This window comes from Staurois parvus, unplaced genomic scaffold (assembly GCF_062004578.1).
Source record: "Staurois parvus isolate SC_StPar_1 unplaced genomic scaffold, SC_StPar_1.0 ptg002841l, whole genome shotgun sequence".
Classification (NCBI taxonomy): Eukaryota; Metazoa; Chordata; class Amphibia; order Anura; family Ranidae; genus Staurois; species Staurois parvus.
Genome location: NW_028320637.1, coordinates 135,001 through 157,774, shown reverse-complemented (window position 1 = coordinate 157,774; position 22,774 = coordinate 135,001). Strand labels below are relative to the sequence as shown.

The following is a 22,774-nucleotide window of genomic DNA, read 5'->3' as shown; positions in this document are numbered from 1 at the left end:
CTGTGCTGGCTGTTAGGAATGGACTGGCCAGCAATGGTGGGACTCACCTGCCTTTTGATCTGCAGTACCAGGGCTGGCCAGCGGGTGCTCCCAGCAATCAGAGACTCAACCTTTCAGCCAGCTAACACCTGGAACTGATGATGCTGGGGTATTTAAGGGATGGCCAGACCCACAGACTCTGCCTTGGTGTTGTGTTTGTCCTGGGCCCTGTATCTGTCCTGCATCCTGTTTCTGTTCCTTTGCTGACTTCTCCTGCTCTGATCCTGGCTTGTGACCCTGACCATCCCTCTGTCTGACCCTCTGTACTACGCTGCTTGCTACCTGTTCTGATCCCTGGCTTGTGACCCGGACCATCCCTCTGCCTGACCCTCTGTACTATGCTGCTTGCTACCGGCTGAACCTGGCCTGTGACCCCGACCATTCTCCGCTTGCTCCCCCTGTACCTACCTGCCCAATTGATATTGACCCGGCCTGCCTGACGACGCTTGCTTGTATACTGTTATCTGTGGGTGGTTTGGTTTGGTTTGTTTGCACTGTATTATGTTTTAGTATTGCACTGCGTTTATGTTTGTACTGTTAGTGTTAATAAATTATATTGTTTATAACATATCTGAGGTCTGCGGTTCCCTGCTTCAGTCACACACCTCTGGTCATACCTGGGAGCCCTGACACTGGCCAACAAGGGTTCCGCAACCAAGTACAGGAAACGTCTCACCTCTGTGCTGGCCAACAAGGGTTCCTCCACCAACTACAAGAGACGTCCGACCTCTGTGCTGGCCAACAAGGGTTCCTCCACCAACTACAAGAAACGTCTCCCCTCTGTGCTGGCCAACAAGGGTTCCGCAACCAAGTACAGAAAACGTCTCACCTCTGTGCTGGCCAACAAGGGTTCCGCAACCAACTACAAGAGACGTCTGACCTCTGTGATTGCCAACACGGGTTCCTCCACCAACTACAAGAAACGTCTGACCTCTGTGCTGGCCAACAAGGGTTCCTCCACCAACTACAAGAAACGTCTGACCTCTGTGCTGGCCAACAAGGGTTCCTCCACCAACTACAAGAGACGTCTCACCTCTGTGCTGGCCAACAAGGGTTCCTCCACCAACTACAAGAGACGTCTTACCTCTGTGCTGGCCAACAAGGGTTCCTCCACCAACTACAAGAAACGTCTCACCTCTGTGCTCGCCAACAAGGGCTCCTCCACCAACTACAAGAGACGTCTGACCTCTGTGATTGCCAACAAGGGTTCCTCCACCAACTACAAGAGACGTCTGACCTCTGTGCTGGCCAACAAGGGTTCCTCCACCAACTACAAGAGACGTCTTACCTCTGTGCTGGCCAACAAGGGTTCCTCCACCAACTACAAGAGACGTCTTACCTCTGTGCTGGCCAACAAGGGTTCCTCCACCAACTACAAGGAACGTCTGACCTCTGTGCTCACCAACAAGGGCTCCTCCACCAACTACAAGAGACGTCTGACCTCTGTGCTCCCCAACAAGGGTTCCTCCACCAACTACAAGAGATGTCCGACCTCTGTGCTGGCCAACAAGGGCTCCTCCACCAACTACAAGAGACGTCTTACCTCTGTGCTGGCCAACAAGGGTTCCTCCACCAACTACAAGGAAAGTCTGACCTCTGTGCTCACCAACAAGGGCTCCTCCACTAAGTACTAAGTCATGTTTTGCTTGGGGATCAAATACTTAATTTTTACTCACTGAACTGCAACTCCATTTATAACATTTGTATTGTGTTTCTTCTGGATTTTTGGTTGATATTCTGTCTCCATCATTTACAATACACCTATGATAAAATATTATAGACCCTTCATTTCTTTGTAAGTGGACCTATGAAAACATTCCTGACCGATCACCATTTACAGCAACGGGACCGTTTTCCAGACGAGCTCCACCTTTTATCACCAGAAAGCAGTCTTTGAACTACAGTCAGTGACTTTGCCTAGGCTGAGATGATGCCACCAGCCTGCTGCAGACAGGAGGAAACATTTCCTCAGTCTCTCCTCCCCCAGTGATCAGACTGTACATTGTAACTGTGGAAGGAGAAGGCATTTCCTCAGTCTCTCCTCCCCCAGTGAACAGACTGTACATTGTAACTTTGTAAAAGGAGGAGGAAACATTTCCTCAGTCTCCCCTCCCCCAGTGATCAGACTGTACATTGAAACTTTGTAGGAGGAGGCATTTCCTCAGTCACCCTTCCTCCAGTGATCAGACTGTACATTGTAACTTTGTAGAAGGAGGAAGCATTTCCTCAGTCTCCCCTCCCCCAGTGATCAGACTGTACATTGTAACTTTGCAGAAGGAGGAGGAAGCATTTCCCCAGCCTCCCCTCCCCCAGTGATCAGACTGTACATTGTAACTTTGTAGAAGGAGGAGGAGGCATTTCCCCAGCCTCCCCTCCCCCAGTGATCAGACTGTACATTGTAATTTTGTAGGAGGAGGAGGAGGAGGCATTTCCTCAGTCTCTCCTCCCCCAGGTGGGAGGCTGCATCAGGGGCTGATCTGTGTCAGACGTTTGTGAACACAAAAACAGGAACCAGGATTAACATGACTGTTCCACCTCTGAGCTGACAGGACGTAGAAGGGGACCCTGAAGGAAGCCTGGATGGAGATGACGCTGATTGTCGGGGGGGGGCCTGCGATCTCTGTGAGCGGTAATCAGCTGGAGGTGTGTCTGACGTGGTGAGGGGCCCCCTTTAAGCAGGAACACAGGGCTGACTTCGGAGTCTGAGATGTGCGCTCCGTCTTCCAAGCGGCGCTGTGCTGGCCGAGCGTCAAGTAAGACGCAACATTCGCACAGAAAAACCGCCATCTGTCCTATAGAAGGCTCCTGGCACATATATTAACAGAAAAAGAACCACTTTCATCCAAATACATTCCATCCGAAGTCATCGAATCACCTGTAATGGAATGGCTGAACTCTTCCAGTGTTACTTTGTCAGTACACAGCAGCTGAAAGTAGAAATAAGGCTGGTGAAGGGGGGGGAGTGGCTATGCTGTAAACTGGCAGATGGGAATGGGAGATGGGTGGGCACACACAGGCTAGGTGTGGCCAGTGTCCTTCAGTAGCCATCATATGAGCAGGAAGGGGCAGTGACACAGTGCATGCACACCTGCAGGATTTGAACAGGCCACCCCCATATAGTGGGCGGTCCTATCACCCCAGGATGAATGTTGGCTGAAATGTCATCTAGGTTTGACAAGCAAGCATGTCTTCCCTGTCCAATGAGAAGGCAGGGGGCGGGGCAGTGACACAGGTCATCTGGATTTGACAAGTAAGCATGGCTTCCCTGTCCAATGAGCAAGCAGGGGGTGGAGCGGTGACCTCATCTGCGTTTGCAAGTAAGCATGGCTTCCCTGTCCAATAAGCAAGCAGGGGGCGGGGCTGTGACACAGGTCATCTGGATTTGACAAGTAAGCATGGCTTCCCTGTCCAATGAGAAAGCAGGGGGCGGGGCAGTGACACAGGCCAATCTGGGTTTGGCCAGCAAGCATGGCTTCCCTGTCCAATGAGCAGGCAGGGGGCGGGGCAGTGACACAGGTCAATCTGGGTTTGGCCAGCAAGCATGGCTTCCCTGTCTAATGAGCAGGCAGGGGGCGGGGCAGTGACACAGGTCAATCTGGGTTTGGCCAGCAAGCATGGCTTCCCTGTCCAATGAACAGGCAGGGGGCGGGGCAGTGACACAGGTCAATCTGGGTTTGGCCAGCAAGCATGGCTTCCCTGTCTAATGAGCAGGCAGGGGGCGGGGCAGTGACACAGGTCAATCTGGGTTTGGCCAGCAAGCATGGCTTCTCTGTCCAATGAGCAGGCAGGGGGCGGGGCTGTAACAGGTCAATCTGGGTTTGGCCAGCAAGCATGGCTTCTCTGTCCAATGAGCAGGCAGGGGGCGGGGCTGTAACAGGTCAATCTGGGTTTGGCCAGCAAGCATGGCTTCTCTGTCCAATGAGCAGGCAGGGGGCGGGGCTGTAACAGGTCAATCTGGGTTTGGCCAGCAAGCATGGCTTCCCTGTCCAATGAGAAGGCAGGGGGCGGGGCAGTGACACAGGTCAATCTGGGTTTGGCCAGCAAACATGGTTTCCCTGTCCAATGAGTAGGCAGGGGGCGGGGCTGTGACACAGGGCCTGCAGGATTTGAACAGGCAGCCCCTCCTGATTCCAGGTAAAACAACCCCAATAGCTGAATCTCGGCTGTCTCTGTAGCGTCATCGCATTTTGTTGCACTAAACATGGCTGCCCAGATGCAGATGACCTCTGACCTCACGTTTCCCGCCCAGGTCCAATTCCTTGTTATTATTTTGTGGTTTTTTACTTCCCCCTTGAAGTCCCCCCCCCTCCCCCCAGGCGGATTCCGAAGTGCTGAGTGTCGGTGGGAAGGAATCCGGTGTGACGACAACAAGCGCAGTGCCCAGTCCGGTTGCGGCACACTGAGCCATTGTGTGAGCTCAACAAACCGGTTTCATCAGCCGCCTCAGTCACTTCCAGCTCAGACGACAATGCCTTAACCCCCGAGACGCCGGAGCGCACTGCCCCAGACAAAACGCAGGAGATGACAATTGGGGGATTCTCCCCACCCCCCCAAAACTGCGTCGCTCATCCTGCTTAAAGGGGAAACGGCGCATAAATACCAAGCTAAAAAGCAGTTGGTCAAAATATTCACGCCGTGGAGATAAAAGATGCCGCGTCTTCCCCCTCTTAGCGTGTAACGGAACGCAGGGCGAGTGTTATGTGCGTTTTGCATCCATTTCCTTTCTGCAGGTAGGATATGCGACCTCCTTCTAAAAACAACACAATACAAAAGAATAGAATAGAAGAAACATCAGAATAGAATAAAATAGAAAGAATTTAGCTGTCTGAAATGTGAATAGAATAAAATAGGAAAGAATAGAAAAACAATCCAATACAAAATAAAATAGAAAAAAAAACAATAGAATAGAATATAACTGTCTTCTGAAATTTTAATAGATTAGAATAGAATAAGAAAGAATAGAAAAACAATAGAATACAATACAAAATAATAGAATAGAAAAAAACAATGGAATAGAATAGAAAGAATAGAACGGTCTTCCAAAATTTGAATAGAATAGACTAGGAAAGAACAGAAAAACAATAGAATAGAATAAAATAGAATATAACGGTCTTCCAAAATTTGACTAGAAAAGAATAGAAAAACAATAGAATACAATGCAAAAGAATAGAATAGAAAGAATATAATGGTCTTCCAAAATTTGAATAGATTAGAATAGACTAGGAAAGAATAGAAAAACAATAGAATAGAATATAACTGTCTCTCAAAATTTGACTGGAAAAGAATAGAAAAACAATGGAATACAATGCAAAAGATAAAATAGAAAAAACAATGGAATAGAATAGAAAGAATATAACGGTCTTCCAAAATTTGAATAGATTAGAATAGACTAGGAAAGAACAGAAAAACAATAGAATAGAATAAAATAGAATATAACTGTCTTCCAAAATTTGACTGGAAAAGAATAGAAAAACAATAGAATACAATGCAAAAGAATAGAATAGAAAAAAACAATGGAATAGAATAGAATATAACGGTCTTCCAAAATTTGACTAGAAAAGAATAGAAAAACAATAGAATACAATGCAAAATAATAGAATAGAAAAAAACAATGGAATAGAATAGAATATAATGGTCTTCCAAAATTTGACTAGAAAAGAATAGAAAAACAATAGAATAGAATAGAACTGTCTCTCAAAATTTGACTGGAAAAGAATAGAAAAACAATAGAATACAATGCAAAAGAATAGAATAGAAAAAAACAATGGAATAGAACAGAATATAACGGTCTTCCAAAATTTGACTAGAAAAGAATAGAAAAACAATAGAATACAATGAAAAAGAATAGAATAGAAAAAAACAATGGAATAGAATAGAAAGAATATATCGGTCTTCCAAAATTTTGACTAGAAAAGAATAGAAAAACAATAGAATACAATGAAAAAGAATAGAATAGAAAAAAACAATGGAATAGAATAGAAAGAATATATCGGTCTTCCAAAATTTTGACTAGAAAAGAATAGAAAAACAATAGAATACATTGCAAAAGAATAGAAAAAAACAATGGAATAGAATAGAAAGAATATAAAGGTCTTCCAAAATTTGAATAGATTAGAATAGACTAGGAAAGAACAGAAAAATAATAGAATAGAATAGAATATAACTGTCTTCCAAAATTTCACAAGAAAAGAATAGAAAAACAATAGAATACAATGCAAAAGAATAAAATAGAGAAAACAATGGAATAGAATAAAAAAGAATATAACCATCTTCGAAAATTTGAACAGAATAGGAAAGAATAGAAAAACAATAGAATACAAAAGAATTGAATAGAATAGAAAGAATATAACTGTCTTTCGAAATTCGAATAGATTTACAGAGGCGGACTGACAACTCATGGGGCCCCCGGGTGATAGGGGATCATGGGGCCCCTGTGTCCTTGCCCAAACTCAAAAAAGCCTATGAAAAAGGTACCAGGGGCATCTCATGTGGCCCCCTACTGACCCCGGGCCCTCGGGCAGTGCCCGAGTTTCCAAACGGTCAGTCCGCCCCTGGATTAGAATAGAGAATAGGAAAATAGAATAGAACAGAAAAAAAAGAATAGAATGAATACATTTGAATACCAATTTGAATGTTCCAAATTCGGTCAAATCAAATCTGAATCGAAAACAAGCGAAACAAATTGAATTCTAAAAAACGAATTGAACAAAATCATGTAAATTCCGAATCGATACAAAGTGAAACAATTTCTTTCCGTTCCGCAGGTCTGATGCTGCGACATGTCAGGAATGTTTCCGTCTCACAGACAGGTCCTCTTTAAGGGAACGCATTGCTGCCTGATTGGTATTTTCTAAAAAAAAAACCCGGCGAAGTAAACAAGCTGCATTGTTGTGACACGTTTGGCGCGGCGGGCGCCGGAGGGGACAAAAGAGCGCCGGCGATGGCGATTGTGACCGTCAGACGCTCCTCCAATGGCGACCTTTCCATGAAACGACGGGGAGTTAACTCTTTCCCGTGTCAGTAACGCTCATCACCCGCGGCGATCCTCCACCAGAAGTGTTTCGTCCAATCACATTCAGCGGGGCTCGGGCCCCCTTCACAGGTCGCTTCGCAGGAACGCGGGGTCCCAATAGCGATTTTGTGAGCGAGATTCTCACGCCGAATGTGTTGAATGGGCGGCCCAATGTGCGTTTGTAGCTCCAAGGATGCTCGGGGACCATATTTTTGCTCAATTTTCCGTGTGCGTTTTGTTGCGCGGCCAAATCGCATCAGGATGGCTGGTACCTAAACACGCGTTGTGCGTTTTGCCGTAGTTTGGAATGGCGGTCAGTATTGCGGAGATCCTGCCCGCGCTTCCAGATTGCCGATATGTGGATGGGGCTTTAGACCGGGTTCACGCGGAATACGACTTTGAAATTTGTGCGACTTCACTTGAGGTCGCGCGATTTCAAAGTCGCATGTCGGTGCGTACGCGTGTGTATCAAGCACAGATGTCTATGCAAGTTGCACCCAAAAGGGCAAAAAAGATAAGCAGGAATATTGTGAACAATAGGGTGCAACTTGTCATGTGATCTGAAATGTCCTATCGCATGACGAGTCGCATCGGTGGGAGCGGGGATTCCAGTCACCGGAGCGATGACAGAGGAAGTGCGATTTATAATGGATACAAAGTATACAAAAGCAGAGAAATTCCATACAGGGCCCGAGAGAATCTAAGGCGGGCATTCCGACCCTGTGATTGGCTGTCACGGCGGTCACGTGATCAGCAACTTCCAATCGCAAGTAGGGATCAGGAGCTTCCCGGGACATTTCAGTTGCTGTGCCGGGAGTGCGCACTGAACCCCCCCCCCCCCCCCCCCCATGGCTCCATATACTGCATGTGTGCAGCTGGTGGGGAGAGCATTATAGAGGTAAAAAAAAAAACCCCGTCAGGGTCTCAATCAGTCTCAGAGTCCCCCCTTACATCAGGGTCTTAATCAGAATCCTCATCCGAGTCTCCCTTAACGTGAGAGTCCTCATTATTGTCCCCCCCCTTACAACAGGGTCCCCATTAAGCCCCCCCCTTACTTCATGGTCCCCACCAGAGTCCTTCCTTTACGTAAGGGTCCCCATCAGTGTCCCCCCCCCCCTTATATTAGAGTCCTCATCAGAGTCTCCTCTTCATGGTCCCCATCAGTGTCCCCCCCCCCCTTATATCAGAGTCCTCATCAGAGTCTCCCCTTCATGGTCCCCATCAGTGTCCCCCCCCCTTATATTAGAGTCCTCATCAGAGTCTCCCCTTCATGGTCCCCATCAGTGTCCCCCCTCTTATGTTAGAGTCCTCATCAGAGTCTCCCTTTACTTCAGGGTCCCCATCAGTGTCGCCCCCCCTTAGATTAGAGTCCTCATCAGAGTCTCCCCTTCATGGTCCCCATCAGTGTCCCCCCCCCCCCTTATATTAGAGTCCTCATCGAAGTCTCCCCTTACTTCAGGGTCCCCATCAGTGTCCCCCCCCTTATATTAGAGTCCTCATCAAAGTCTCCTCTTACTTCAGGGTTCCCATCAGAGTCCCCCCCTTATATTAGAGTCCTCATCAAAGTTTCCCCTTACTTCAGGGTTCCCATCAAAGTCCCCCCCCCCCTTATATTAGAGTCCTCATCAGAGGCTCCCCTTACTTCAGGGTTCCCATCAGCATCCCCCCCCCTTATATTAGAGTCCTCATCAGAGTCTCCCCTTACTTCAGGGTTCCCATCAGAGTCCCCCCCCTTATATTAGCGTCCTCATCAGAGTCTCCCCTTACTTCAGGGTTCCCATCAGAGTCCCCCCTTTACATCAGGATCATAGAAACATAATAAGGTGACGGCAGAAAAAGACTGAGTGGTCCATGGAGTCTGCCCGGTTTTTGTGTGTATTTTCGTCGTTTTGTTTTTGTTGCTAGTTGTATTTGTCTGAGTGTAAGATCTGCGCTCCTCCCACACGTGTGATGCCATTTACTGCTGACTGACTCCCTACCTCTGTATTCCGAGCGTCAACTACTCTTTCAGTTAAATAGTCAGGTCCCCATCATGTTCCCCCCCTTACATCAGAGTCCCTATCAGTGTCCCCCCCCCTTACATCAGAGCCCGCATCAGTGCCCCCCCTTACATCAGAGTCCGCATCAGTGCCCCCCCTTACAACAGAGTCCCTATCAGTGTTCCCTCCCTTACATCAGAGCCCGCATCAGTGCCCCCCCTTACATCAGAGTCCGCATCAGTGCCCCCCCTTACATCAGAGTCCCCATCAGTGTCCCCCCCTTACATCATCAGGTGGGGGGAAGTGGTGGGAAGTGGGGGGACGTGGTGGGAGGTGGGGGGAAATGGTGGGAAGTGGGGGGACGTGGTGGGAGGTGGTGGGAAGTGGGGGGACGTGGTGGGAAGTGGGGGGACGTGGTGGAAGGTGGGGGGACGTGGTGGGAAGTGGGGGGACGTGGTGGAAGGTGGGGGGATGCGGTGGGAAGTGGGGGGACGAGGTGGAAGGTGGGGGGACGTGGTAGGAAGTGGGGGGATGTGGTGGAAGGCGGGAAGGTGGGGGGACGTGGGGGGATGTGGTGGAAGGTGGGGGGACGTGGTGGAAGGCGGGGGGACGTGGTGGAAGGCGGGGGGACGTGGTGGAAGGCGGGGGGACGTGGTGGGAAGTGGGGGGACGTGGTGGAAGGCGGGGGGGACGTGGTGGGAAGTGGGGGGACGTGGTGGAAGGTGGGGGGACGTGGTGGGAAGTGGGGGGACGTGGTGGGTGTTACACAGGAGTTGCCCAGGGTGGCACAAGAAGCCATTGTCTCCATCAGTGCCCTCGGGGGGGGGGGGGGGTGAGGAGGAGCATGACGCAGGAGGAGCTGGCACTGCCCATCTCCCACACAAGCAGCGCACAGTTCTCATGTCGGCAGTATGTGGGACGCCAGCCATGCACCCCCCCCCTCCCCGGGACCCCAAACAAAGGCCTGTGCCCGCACAAAACCACAAAGGATGACTCTGCTGAGCTCTGCTCCTCTGTCATGCTATACCTCTGGCTCCCACGCAGAATCATTGGCACAGATAAAATATGCAGATCCAAAGCTTGGCCTTTGCTGGCTAAAAGGTATTGAATCCAGGCAATCGGCATTTTTAGAAGGTAAACAAGTCAGCATTTCACTCATGACAGGTTCACTTTAAAAGTACAGAAAACAGAGGCTCAGTGTGACAGCCAGGCACTAAGAAGAACACTGAAAACAGAGGCTCAGCATGACAGCTAAGCACTAACACTGAAAACAGAGGCTGGGTGTGACAACCAGGCACTAACATCACTGAAAACAGAGGCTCAACATGACAGCCAGGCACTAACAGCACTGAAAACAGAGGCTGATCATGAGAGCCAGGCACTAACAGCACTGAAAACAGAGGCTCAACATGACAGCCAGGCACTAACAACAGCACTGAAAACAGAGGCTCAACATGACAGCCAGGCACTAACAACAGCACTGAAAACAGAGGCTCAGCATGACAGCCAGGCACTAACAACAGCACTGAAAACAGAGGTTTGGCACAACAGCCAGGCGATTAGCATTTTCAGATTAAAAGGTCAGCAGTGCTTTCTGAGCTCCTGGCCCAGAATAAGCATTCAGCTAAGGAAACCCAAAGAAGTCATAGAAAATATTCAATCCATTGACTCAACATAACAGCCAGGCAATGAGCATTTCCCAGGGGTGTTCATAGAAGCCCATGTATTGACCCAGCAGCGGTTGGAGTGAGCCTTTAAATATATCTTGGAGAAGGAATTTTTCCCTTTAGTGAGATCACTCATCCCAGACGCCTCCCCGCAGGAAAAGTCGCCGTCGCAGCAAAGGTCTCCATTATCCCGTAGCCTGGAAACCAAGCTCAAAGGTTTGTCTTGTAGTCGCCATGGTAGGAGGGACTGGGAAGGGACAGGGAAGAGACGGTGAAGGGAAGGGACCGGGACATCATTACCACTCATTGACTGATTGCTAGAGGTTACTGCACATCCTTACCGCTCACTAACTAGTTGCTAGAAATTACTGCACATCCTTACCGTTCAGTGATTGGTCGCTAGAGGTTACAGCACATTCTTACTGCTCACTGATTGGTTGCTAGAAATGACTGAACTGAGCAGTAATGATGTTCAATAACATCTAGCAACCAATTGGTTACTGCACATCATTACTCCTTACTGCCTGGTCACTAGAGTTAACTGCACATCCTTACCACTCAATGATTGGTTGCTAGAGGTTACTGCACATCCTTACCGCTCACTGATTGGTTGCTAGAGGTTACTGCACATCCTTACCACTCACTGGCTGCTAAAGGTTACTGCACATCCTTACCACTTACTGACTGGTCGCTAGAGGTTAATGCACATCCTTACTTCTCACCGATTGCTAGAGGTTACTGCATATTATTAATCGATCACTGATTGGTCTTTAGAGGTTACTGCACATCCTTACTACTAATTGGTTGCTAGAGGTTGCTGCACATCATTACTGTTCACTGATTGGTTGCTAGAAATGACTGAACTGAGCAGTAATGATGTGCAGTAACGTCTAGCAACCAATTGGTGAGCTGTACAGATGTGCAGTAACCTCTGGCAACCAATCTGCAAGCAGAAATAATGTGCAGTAACCTCTAGCAACCAGTCAGTGAGTGGTAATGATAGTGAAGAAAAATGTGCTGCTAAGTTTAAAATTCCTGGGCCTATTTTTTGTCCCAGTCCGAACATGGGGACTGTGATAGTGTGGCGGGTAATCTGACACTATCTTACATCACCAGTGACATTAATACAGTGAGTAGTGATAATAGTATACACTGTCACTGTACTAATGACACTGGCTGGGAAGGGGTTAACATCTGGGGCGATCAAGGGGTTAAATTTCAACACACAGTATATATATATACATACATACACATATACAGTTGCAAGAAAAAGTATGTGAACCCCTTGGGATTCCGTGGAGTTTTGCATGAATTGGGCATAAAATGTGCTCTGAACGTCATCTAAGTCACAACATTAGAAGAACACAGTCTGCTGAACATAATACTACACAAACATTAGATGTTGCCATGGTTTCATTGCACATAACATGTAAACATTCACAGTGCAGGGAGGAAAAAGTATGTGAGGCCCTAGCTTAATGACTTCTCCCAGAGCTAATTGGAGCCAGGAGTGAGCCAACCTTGACTCCAATCAGTGGGATGATATTGGATGTGTTGCTGACACCTGTTTTGGGTTTACTGGTTTCAAGAAGCACTGTCTGATGTGAACCATGCCTCGCAGAAAAGAGCTCTCAGAAGACCTACCATCAAGAATTGTTGACATGCATGAAGCGGGAAAGGGTTACAAAAGTATCTCCTTGAGCCTTGATGTTGATGTGTCCACAGTAAGACAGACTGTCTACAAATGGAGAAAGTTTAGCACTGTTGCTACTCTCCCTAGGCGTGGTGGTCGTCCTGTAAAAATGACTGCAAGAGCACAGCGCACATCCAATATCATCACACTGATTGGAGTCAAGGTTGGCTCACTCCTGGCTCCAATTAGCTCTGGGAGAAGTCATTAAGCTAGGGCCTCACATACTTTTTCCTCCCTGCACTGTGAATGTTTACATGTTATGTGCAATTAAACCATGGCAACATCTAATGTTTGTGTAGTATTATGTTCAGCAGACTGTGTTCTTCTAATGTTGTGACTTAGATGACGTTCAGAGCACATTTTATGCCCAATTCATGCAAAACTCCACGGAATCCCAAGGGGTTCAAATACTATTTCTTGCAACTGTACATACATACATATACACATACAAATGGCTCTTTGAAAATAAATGTATTTAAAAAGAAAATTTAAAATAATTATATATATATTTATGTTTACGTTTATTGAATACGGCCAAAATTGTAGTATTTCAAATATATGTCAATATATTTGGGAAGAATAATTTTTAAATATATTTTCTTCCACGTGGGTAAATTAGATTTTCAAAGAGCCATTCGTATGAACATTCGACGACTTAACAAATGTCATTCCAAAGCATTTCAAAGTTGGATTTGCTGGTAGCGTTCGATTTTGGACTTTCCAAAAAATAAAACCCGCATTCGCTGCTAGAAAGGTGTTTGAGATACATTTTTCCATCCTGCTCCTTCGAACATTCTTACAAACAAAAAATTTCAAAATGAAATTCTATTGGTGTATGGCCAGCGTAAGATGGCAGCTTCCAGGCCTGTAAAGGATAGGAGGGTTTAGTTCCACTTGAACAGACCACATAGGCAGCGGTGGACTGACCAATCTGTGCACTCGGGCACTGCCCAAGGCCTGGGGTCAGTTGGGGGCCCCATGAGATGCCCCTGGTACCTTTCATAGGCTTTTTTTGGGTGTGATTTGAGTGTGGGCAAGGACACAGGAACCCCATGATCCCTTATTGCGCAAGGGCCCCATGAGCGGTCGTTCCGCCCCTGCACATAGGAGAAGGTCATTGTTCGGGTTTGGAAATACTTTAATTGCACTCAGAGCATTGACACCCGAGAGCCGAATGATAGGCAATCTGGAGCCAAGGGTGCGATCTGTCATCTGACCCGACACCGGGAGGGGGGAGAATGACACCTAAGCCGGGAATAGGCAGATCCCTCATTATGCTGATACCTCAGTCCTTTGCAGACTCCAAGTAGAATTATAATGCATCTTGGCCACATTTAAAGGATAAGTTCACTTTAAAACAAAGCCCAAGTATCTTTTTTGCCCTCCCCTACCCCCTCCTGGCCTAATCTAACCCAACCCCTCCCTCTCCATACTTACCTCAATCTAATGGCTGTGGCCTTTTTCCGGAGTATAAAATTGGGAGCGCCGGGTACCAGTAGTCAGCTTGATATTAATATGAATAATTTATTGAATACAATATAGCCAACGCGTTTCAGGGGAAGGGCCCCCCTTCATCAGGGCTTATAGAAATAGGAAAATGACTCCTGAATACAATAGAGCCAAAAGGTTTCAGGGTGAGGGCCCCACTTCATCAGGGTTTATAGTAATAGGAAAATGACTCCAGAATACAATAGAGCCAACAGGTTTCAGGGTGAGGGCCCCCCTTCATCAGGGCTTATAGAAATAGGAAAATGACTCCAGAATACAATAGAGCCAACAGGTTTCAGGGTGAGGGCCCCCCTTCATCAGGGCTTACAGAATAAGTACAGTGTTTATTGAATACAATATATCCAATGTGTTTCGGGGCAAGGTCCCCACTTCATCAGGGCTTATAGAAATAGGAAAATGACTCCTGAATACAATAGAGCCAAAAGGTTGCAGGGTGAGGGCCCCCCTTCATCAGGGCTTACAGAATAAGTAGTGTCTATTTTATACAATATATCCGATGTGTTTCGGGACAAGGTCCCCACTTCATCAGGGCTTAAAGAAAAATGAAAATATTTTCTGAATACAATATAGCCAACAGGTTTCCAGGTGAGCCCCCCCCCTCATCAGGGCTTAAAGAATAAGTATGGTGTTTATTAAATACAATATACCCAATGTGTTTCAGGGCAAGGTCCCCACGTCATCAAGGCTTATAGAAAAAGGAAAATATTTTCTGAATACAATAAAGCCAGCGGGTTTCAGGGGAAAGGCCCCCCCTTCATCAGTGCTTACAGAATAAGTACGCTGTTTACTGAATACAATATACTCAATGCATTTCAGGGCAAGGTCCCCACTTCATCAGTGCTTAAAGAAAAAGGAAACTATTTTCTGAATACAATATAGCCAACATGTCTCAGGGTGAGGGCCCCCCTTCATCAGGGCTTAAAGAATACATATAGCGTTTATTAAATACAATATATCCAATGTGTTTCAAGGGATGGGCTTCCCTTCATCATGGCTTAAAGAATAAGTGCAAAGTTTATTGAATACAATAAGGTCCTCACTTCATCGGGGCTCATAGAAAAAAGAAAATATTTTCTGAATACAATATAGCCAACAGGTTTCCGGGTGAGGGCCCCCCCTTCGTCAGGGCTTAAAGAATAAGTACAGCGTTTATTGAATACAATATACCCAATGTGTTTCAGGGCAAGGTCCCCACGTCATCAGTGCTTACAGAAAAAGGAAAATATTATCTGAATACAATTTGGAGCACACTGATAAGAATATTTCAATTAGATTTTTGCATTCTATAGACTCCCTTCCAATCAATCTCCAGCTTTAATTACATGGGTGTTCTGCGTCATATGATCCTTGATCTGGGGAGATTGAAAGACTGCGGGAGAAAAACATTAGTGCCAGAGAAGTGGCCATTCCACATTCCTTTCTAAATATGAGGTTAGAAGTGCCTGGGACAAAAAGCTTGATATTGATATTGTAGGTTGAATACAAGTTTCAGGGCGAGGGGCCCCCCGTCGTCAGGGCTTAAAAAATAAGTACAGTGTTTATTAAATACAATACATCCAATGTGTTTCAGGGGTTGGGCTTCCCTTCATCATGGCTTAAAGAATAAGTGCAAAGTTTATTGACTACAATAAGGTCCTCACTTAATCAGGGCTTAAAGAAAAAAGGAAAATATTTTCCGAATACAATATAGCCAACATGTTTCAGGGTGAGGGCCCCCCTTCATCATTGCTTAAAGAATAAGTACAGTGTTTATTGAATAGAATATATCCAATGTGTTTCAGGGCAAGGTCCCCACGTCATCAAGGCTTATAGAAAAAGGAACATTTTTTGCATACAATAAATCCAACGCGTTTCAGGGGAAGGCTCCCCCCTTCATCAGTGCTTACAGAATAAGTATGGTGTTTACTGAATACAATATACTCAATGCATTTCAGGGCAAGGTCCCCACTTCATCAGTGCTTAAAGAAAAAGGAAAATATTTTCTGAATACAGTATAGCCAACAGGTTTCCGGGTGAAGGCCCCCCTTCGTCAGGGCTTAAAGAATAAGTACAGTGTTTATTGAATACAATATATCCAATGTGTTTCAAAGGATGGGCTTCCCTTCATAAGGGCTTAAAAAAAAACGTTTATTGAATACAAAAAGGTCCCCATTTCATCAGGGCTTAAAGAATAAGTACATGGTTTATTGAATACAATATATCCAATGTGTTTCAGGCCACGTCATCAGGGCTTAAAGAATAGGTACAGTGTTTATTGACTACAATAAGGTCCCCACTTCATCAGGGCTTATAGAAAAAGGAAAATATTTTCTGAATACAATATAGCCAGCGGGTTTCAGGGTGAGGGCCCCCCTTCATCAGGGCTTAAAGAATAAGTACAGTGTTTATTGAATAGAATATATCCAATGTGCTTCGGGGCAAGGTCCCTACTTCATCAGGGCTTATAGAAAAAGGAAAATATTTTCTGAATACAATATAGCCAGCGGGTTTCAGGGTGAGGGCCCCCCTTCATCAGGGCTTAAAGAATAAGTACAATGTTTATTGAATAGAATATATCCAATGTGCTTCGGGGCAAGGTCCCTACTTCATCAGGGCTTATAGAAAAAGGAAAATATTTTCTGAATACAATATAGCCAACAGGTTTCAGGGTGAGGGCCCCCCTTCGTCAGCGCTTAAAGACTAAGTACAGCGTTTATTGAATACATAATACCCAATGTGTTTCAGGGGAAGGTCCCCACGTCATCAAGGCTTATAGAAAAAGGAAAATATTTTCTGAATACAATAGAGCCAACGCGTTTCAGGGGAAGCCCCCCCCCCCCTTTCATCAGTGCTTACAGAATAAGTACAGTGTTTATTGAATACAATATAGCCAATGCATTTAAGGTCAAGGTCCCCACTTCATTAGTGCTTAGAAGTGTTTATTGAATACACTATATCCAATGTATTTCAGGGGATAGGCTTCCCTTCATCATGGCTTATAGAATAAGTACAGTGTTTATTGAATACAATAAGAACCCCACTTCATCAGGGCTTATAGAAAAAAAAAATATTTTCTGAATACAATATAGACAACATGTTTCAGGCTGAGGGCGCCCCCCCCCCTCATCAGGGCTTAAAAAATAAGTACAGTATTTATTAAATACAATATATCCAATGTGTTTCAGGGGATGGGCTTCCCTTCATCATGGCTTATAGAATAAGTACTGTGTTTATTGAATATAATATTTCCAAAGTGTTTCAGGAAAAGGGCCCCCTTCATCAGGGCTTAAAGAATAAATGTAATGTTTATTGGATACAATATATGCAAGCTTGTTGGATATATTGTATTCATTATACATTGCACTAATTCTTTAAACCCTGATGAAGGGGGCCCTCACCCTGAAACTTGTTGGATACATTGTATTCAACCTACAATATCAATATCAAGCATTGTGTCCCAGGCACTTCTAACCTCATATTTGGAAAGGAATGTGGAACGGCCACTTCTCTGGCACTAATGTTTTTCACCCGCAGTCCGTCAATCTCCCCAGATCAAGGATCATATGACGCAGAACACCCACGTAATTAAAGCTGGAGATTGATTGAAGGGAGTCTATAGAATGCAAAAATCTAATTGAAATATTCTTATCAGTGTGCTCCAAATTCTTCTGTTCTATGTATAGCTTGTAATTATATATACATACATACTGTATATAAATAGAGGAAGACACTTTGCCCATTACATATGCAGGCCCTGCTTCCTGCTCAGTGATTTTGCTTTCGTGCTCCTCGCAGCACCCCTGTCACTGTGCACAGAACCTCAGAATCCAACATGAGGCTAAATGCTCTTATCTCAGTAGTTGTATATAGCAGGGGCTCTGACTGCACTTCCTGATAGACAACCGGAAAAAAGGACAAACCAATAGATCTCTATATTAAATAGATGGGAATATGGAACAGCAAAATGTCTGAAAATGCTTTCAAGAAACACTACATTCATACCAGCGCCTTGTGTGCGTTGTGATCCGGCCGGACCAGCACAGTGTTGATGCGCCGATACGAACGCATCACACTGTCCACAATCTCCCAGTGGGTAGGGTGAGGTGAAGGATCAGATGGATCTCTATTGACACACGGTGATAGCCAAAAAGGTGATGTATGGTGATATCCAAAACTGGTAAAAGATTGTGCACTCACCAGATGCACAACCAATATGCACATGTAAGAGATAACCCCTCTCAAGGTATGGTTCCAGGACTCATCAAAGGCAAGATCTGGTCAATCTCTGCGATGTGGACCCTCAGCTGTCATGCATGGCTCTGTCCCCTATAGCTCTTTACTCTGCAAGTGGCTGGAAGCTCACCAGAGAGCCCCAGAAAGAAACAAGGAGGCCAGAATAGCGTGATACCGCTTGAACATGTGTGCGTTTATTTCATCCAGCAAAAGGGTATAATAAAACAATACTGACCAGACAATAAAACTAATTCAACTGATAATGGCGCGGTCATGCAATGCTGCACCCAAATGCTGCACCTCCACCCAGCACTGTGCTGACTCTCGCTCTACTCTGATGTCTACTCTGAAGCTGCCGTAAGCGTGAAAAATAAAAAGCGCACAGGTGATCAAATACTACCGAAAGAAAGCTCTAATTGTGTGAAAAAAAGGACGTAAATTTCGTTTGGGTGCAGCATTGCATGACCGCGCCATTATCAGTTGAATTAGTTTTATTGTCTGGTCAGTATTGTTTTATTATACCCTTTTGCTGGATGAAATAAACGCACACATGTTCAAGCGGTATCACGCTATTCTGGCCTCCTTGTTTCTTTCTGGGGCTCTCTGGTGAGCTTCCAACCACTTGCAGAGTAAAGAGCTATAGGGGACAGAGCCATGCATGACAGCTGAGGGTCCACATCGCAGAGATTGACCAGATCTTGCCTTTGATGAGTCCTGGAACCATACCTTGAGAGGGGTTATCTCTTACATGCGCATATTGCTTGTGCATCTGGTGAGTGCACAATCTTTTACCAGTTTTGGATATCACCATACATCACCTTTTTGGCTATCACCGTGTGTCAATAGAGATCCATCTGATCCTTCACCTCACCCTACCCACTGGGAGATTGTGAACTATATATTTGTGTGTTATTTGAGACTATAAGGGGCAGTATAATAACTATACCCTGCCTGCGTTTTGCAGGGATATACTCTTGCATTTTTGATATCTTGCATGTTTTAATATATAAGCGCTGCACCTTTTTTATTTGTGAGTTTTTGGAGGTTTTTTGGTACCTTTTGTGTTCAGCAGCTTCGTTACCTTTAGCGCTCACTTATACCTATTTTTACAGCATCACACTGTCCGCTTTTTCTTTTTTTAATGAACATTATTGAAATGACATTTCAGAGTTCTACCGACCGGGCGTGCGGCGACCAACGCTGCACTGAAAAAAAATGCTGCATGCGGTACTTTCTTTTTGGTACATACTTCCTGCACACCACCGCAACGGGCTGCATCAAAGACGAGGCATTTTGCCGCCCTATGCACTCCAGGTGTGGCGTGACTGAACGCACCCTGAGATTAGGTTCACACCTATGCAGGTTGCATTTGAGCCGTTTCTATATTGTGTTTTGCACCTGCGTTTTGTGAGGTTTTGGATGCATTTTTTTTCTTGTTGCTAGGCAGATTTAAAACACATATAAAACGCAGCAAGAATGCAATACATGCCTTTCTGCAGCGTTTCCATTGAAGTCTATAAAACCAAAAACACAACTTTTTGCATTCAAAAAAGTCCCTGAACCTTTCCAAAAAAAATGCACCGGGTGAAAACGCAGAGATGTGAACCTGTCCCATAAGAAATCATATTACATGGATTGCACTGCGTTTCTTCAAAACGCTGCAGAAAACACTTCGATGTGAAGCGAGGGTGAGGGCTCTTTCACAAGGATCAGTTTTTGATCAGCAGTTCAGTTAAAAAAAGCAGAAGAAAAATGCATGAAAAATGCATCCCTCTAAATTCTATGGAACTCTTCACACTGGTCCGTTCTGCTTCTGTTGAGCTTTTAAAACTCTTGCTGCAGTTTTGGTGCGGTTTGATTTGAAATGCATAGAAACCACAACAAAAATGCATTTAAAAAAAATGCAATGCGCCTGTCGGAAGTGCTTTTTCAAGTCACATCTCCAGGGGATAAAATTCAATGCAAACATGGCAAAAATGCATCAAAAACACAATGAACCGTGACAAAAAATGCATCAAAAACACAATGCACCATGGCAAAAAATGCTTCAAAAACACAATGCACCATGGCAAAAAATGCTTCAAAAACACAATGAACCGTGACAAAAAATGCATCAAAAACACAATGCACCGTGACAAAAAATGCATCAAAAACACAATGCACCGTGGCAAAAAATGCTTCAAAAACACAATGAACCGTGGCAAAAAATGCATCAAAACACAATGCACCGTGGCAAAAAATGCATCAAAAACACAATGCACCGTGGGAAGATTGCATTTGAGCCGTTTCTGCATTGTGTTTTGCACCTGTGTTTTTGCGGTGTTTTTGATGCATTTTGTGTTTTTTTAATTTTTCTTGTTGCTAGGCAGATTTAAAACGCATAAAGAAAATGCAGCAAAAATGCAATACAAGCCTTTCTGCAGCATTTCCATTGAAGCCTATAGAACCAAAAACGCAACTTTTTGCATTGAAAAAAGTCCCTGACCCTTTCCAAAAAAACGCAGAGATGTGAACTCTGTCGAGTCACATGTTCAGGGGATAAAATTCAATGCAAACGCAGTAAAAATGCATCAAAAACACAACGCACCGAGGCAAACATGCCACGCAGGTGGCAGATTGCATTTGAGCCGTTTCTGCATTGTGTTTTGCACCTGTGTTTTTGAGGCGTTTTTGATGCATTTTGTGTTTTTTTTTATTTTTCTTGTTGCTAGGCAGATTTAAAACGCGCAAAGAAAATGCAGCAAAAATGCAATACAGGCCTTTCTGCAGCATTTCCAAAAACGCAACTTTTTGCATTAAAAAAAAAGTCCCTGCTCTTTCCAAAAAACGCACTGGGTGAAAACGCAGAGATGTGAACCTGTCCCATAAAAAAACATGTTAAATGGATTGCACTGCGTTTCTTCAAAACGCTGCAGAAAACGCTTCGATGTGTAGCTTGGGTGAGGGCTCTTTCACACGGATCAGTAGTTCAGTTAAAAAAAGCGGAAGAAAAATGCATCCCTCTAAATTCTATGGAACTCTTCACACTGGTTCGTTCTGTTTCTGTTGCGTTTTTAAAACTCTTGCTGCATTTTTGGTGCGGTTTGATTTGAAATGCATAGAAACCACAACAAAAATGCATTTTAAAAAATGCAATGCGCCTGTCGGAAGTGGCAGGTTGCATTTGAGCCGTTTCTGCATTGTGTTTTTGCACATGCGTTTTTGCGGCGTTTTTGATGCATTTTGTGTTTGTATATTTTTTCTTGTTGCTAGGCAGATTTAAAACGCATTAAAAAATGCAGCAAAAATTCAATACTAGCCTCTCTGCAGCGTTTCTATTGAAGTCTATAGAACCAAAAACGCAACTTTTTGCGTTAAAAAAAGTTCCTGACCCTTTCCAACAAACGTTCCAGGTGAAAACGCGGAGATTTGAACTCTGTGGAGTCACACGTGCAGGGGAAAAATTCAACGCAAACACGGCAAAAATGCATCAAAAACACAATGCACCGTGGCAGAAAAATGCATTTTGCAGCAGAGCAGTGTGGAAAAGCTCGTTACTGCTCGGGGGGGTTTTTGGCGTGTTTTTTTGAGCGTTTCCTCTTGGAACGCATAGGACTGCCCATTCACTTGAATAGGCTGCTCTATGTGTGACAAACGTTCCAGAACCTTTTTTGGAGTAGAATGTGGCGCATTTGTGATGCATTTGCCATGCGACAAAACGCACATCTGCTACACAAACTTGGGGTGCCATTACCAGTTAATGCATTAGCATTGGATTGGCAAAATGCGTGTTTTCTATGCGCTTTGCTGCACATTCCAGAACCACCAGGTGGGAATACTGTAAAAATTTGTATCCAAAGGTTTTTATTTACAAAATATCAAATATTAAAGCCGGAGCGCCGATGATGTTTTCATTAATATTTGATATTTTGCAAATAAAAACTTTTTGATACAATTTTAAAGTAGAGCTGTTACATTGTATATGGTTATGCTAAAGATTTTTCACTGTAAGCAAATGCGACTTTCAGCCCGAGTCAGGGGCAGACTGACAGCTCATGGGGCCCCCGGGCAATAGGGGATCATGGGGCCCCTGTGTCCTCACACACTCTCAAACCACACCCAAAGAAAAGCCTATGAAAAGGTACCAGGGGCATCTCATGGGGTCCCCTACTGACCCGGGGGCCTTGGGCAGTGCCCGAGTTTCTGAATGGTCAGTCCGCCCCTGGCCGGGATCACGTATATGCAGTGCGGCATATCGCATGTGATTCGTCCAGGAACCGCACCGCATTCCATGTAAATCACATGCTATTTGTGTGCGGTGCGATCGGAGTCGTACATTTTGTATGGCTCTAATCGCACCGCCCCAAAAACACGCAGGACCCTTTTTTGGATCCGCACTGGAATCGGATCGCACGGGTTTCCACACCTATGAGATCCGATTCTGCACATCGCACCGCGTTTTGTGGACCGATTTCAGGATGTTGTTAATTTACCATACACACCCGCAGAGGTTCGCATGAACGGGTTGGGATTGTGATGTGGTGCGGAATTCGCACTGAAAACGCTGCAAATTCCATGCCGCATCAGTGTGAGCCCGAGCTTAAGGCAACATGACTGATAAGTAAAAAAAAAAAAAAAAAAAAATTCGCAAATGGCTAAAATGAAATTTCTGTTTGGATCACAA

The 22,774-nt window shown here is 45.1% G+C and overlaps 1 protein-coding gene across 1 annotated transcript in view; it reads right to left on the bottom strand.

Annotated features, from left to right (window-relative positions):
• The window catches only part of USP43 (ubiquitin specific peptidase 43), a 76,029-nt gene that overhangs the window by 44,443 nt on the left and 8,812 nt on the right, over nucleotides 1–22,774 (bottom strand). The window lies entirely within an intron of this gene.